Source organism: Equus quagga, chromosome 4 (genome assembly GCF_021613505.1).
Source record: "Equus quagga isolate Etosha38 chromosome 4, UCLA_HA_Equagga_1.0, whole genome shotgun sequence".
In the NCBI taxonomy this organism is placed as follows: Eukaryota; Metazoa; Chordata; class Mammalia; order Perissodactyla; family Equidae; genus Equus; species Equus quagga.
In genome coordinates this window covers 29,142,672-29,144,536 of record NC_060270.1, presented here as the reverse complement: position 1 = coordinate 29,144,536, position 1,865 = coordinate 29,142,672, and the positions used below count along the sequence as shown (strand labels likewise).

The 1,865-nt window shown below is 62.9% G+C and overlaps 1 long non-coding RNA gene across 1 annotated transcript in view; it reads right to left on the bottom strand.

Moving 5' to 3' along the window:
- Nucleotides 1-715, bottom strand: part of LOC124238563 (uncharacterized) — a 20,364-nt gene extending 19,649 nt beyond the window's left edge. The window contains exon 1 of the long non-coding RNA XR_006888327.1: nucleotides 669-715. This is a non-coding gene — a long non-coding RNA (uncharacterized LOC124238563). The remainder of the gene's footprint in view (nucleotides 1-668) is intronic.
- Between the last annotated feature and the right edge of the window lie 1,150 nt (nucleotides 716-1,865).

Genomic DNA, 1,865 nt, shown 5'->3' with positions numbered 1-1,865 from the left:
CCTCCCGGCGCGCGGCCCGGCCAGCCGGCAGCACGCAGCCGCCCGCGCCGCCCACCTCCTCCCGGCCGCCCGCCGGCGGCCTCCCGGGCGCAGCGCGGGGGAGCTGCCTGGCCGCCCTGGGCCCCGAGAAGGAGCGGGCGGCGCGAAGACGCTTTAACCGCAGCCGCCGAGCAGAGGCAGGAGGCTGACCCGGCCGCTTCCTAAGTGCGGTCAGGCATCTCGTGACCGCGGCGGGCGCCGGGGCCCCGCGGGAGGAGGGAGGAGGGAGGAGGGAGGAGGGGGGGAGGGCCGGGGCAAGGATCAAACCAGAAGGCCCCCACCTCTCCCCCGGGCTGTTGCTAGTGAGGCTTTTCGAGTTAAAACCCCAAGCCCGAAATCAGGGGTGGAGTGGGGCACTGGAATAATTCCCCACTCTCCACCCTGGGGCGTGCGCTCCCCGCCCGGAAGGGCTGACCTTGGCCGGGGGGAGGCGGGAGGGGGGCGGTGGTGGTAAGCGCCGGGACTCGGCTCCCAGCCCGCCGCCCCCTCGGATTCCTGGCCCGGCGGGGGCCGGAGGAGGGGGCCCCCGGACACACACACACACCCCACACGCAGCGCGCGCCAATGAGCCCCGGCCAGGCGCAGGGGGCGGGGTTTTCCCAGGCTCGAGCACAGCAGCTGCTATTTACCTTCTTGGCTTCTCCCGGGGACCAGGAACCAGCCCCCGCGCTCCGCCGCCCGCCGCCGCCCCCCGCCTCCCTGCCCCCGGGGCGCGCGCACACACACTCACACACGCATGCACACACACATCCTCCCGGCCCGGCCGCAGCCGCGGCGGCAATAAAACATCCTGGCACGTGCTTCGGCTCCAGGCGCGCCCTCGCCGGCCGGCTGATGTCAAACTGCAGCTCGGCTGGTGTAGCTCTTAAAGGGCCCGCGCGCGCCGGGTGCCGAGACTGCCTCGGCCGCCCGCCGGGCGAGAAGGAGGGGAGAGGCTGCCGCCTGGCCCGCCACCGCAATGTGCCGCAGAACCGAGAGCCTGCGGGTAGAAAGGGAAAGGGTGGCGAGGGCGCGCGCACGTCCCTGAGGCATTGCCATCAAAGCCCCCGTTGTTCATCTTTCATTTGAAATTCCATTTCCTTTCTGCCCAGTTGGAAATTATTCTGATTGTTTCCTGGGGAAGCGCGGGGTCTAAGGCCCCCAACTCCAGAGAGGAATGAGGGGTAGGAAGGGGGATGGTGGAGAGGCATCAAAAACCACCTTGCTCTGAAAAACCTGCAAATGTAAGGTGGAAGGCATTTCTTCCTTTTTCTGCGTCCAAAAAGGAATTTTTTTGTCCTTTTTCTGCATGATCGACTTTCACCCCCTCCCAATGTATAGAGTCTGAGCGGGAAATCACTTAGATGTTTCGGTAACTCACACCCTTGCACACGTTCCCCCTTTTCTCTTAGCCACTGCAAGTATAATCTTTTATCCCTGTCCTTCTAAACCTTTTAAAAAATATATTTCAAACTTCTTCTTAGTGTCAAAGCAGCTCTATTACACATATTAAAGGAAATAAAGAGCAAAGACCCTAGCCCCCCCCCAAAATAAACTAGACTAGAGCAAAACCAATGCGGAAAAATCCTCTCTAAAACAAAGCCCAGCAGGGAGAGTAGCAAAGGGTTAAAATCCTTTTGATTGACGTTGTAGCCTCCGGTGCCCCGGGCTCAGGCGCGCGCCATTGGCCGCCAGGCCTTGTGCCTGGCGGCCAATGGGGGGGCGCGGTCCACGAGCGGTGCCGCGTGTCTCCTCCTCCCATTGGCTGAAAGTTACTGTGGGAAAGAAAGTTTGGGAAGTTTCACACGAGCCGTTCGCGTGCAGTCCCAGATATATATAGAGGCCGC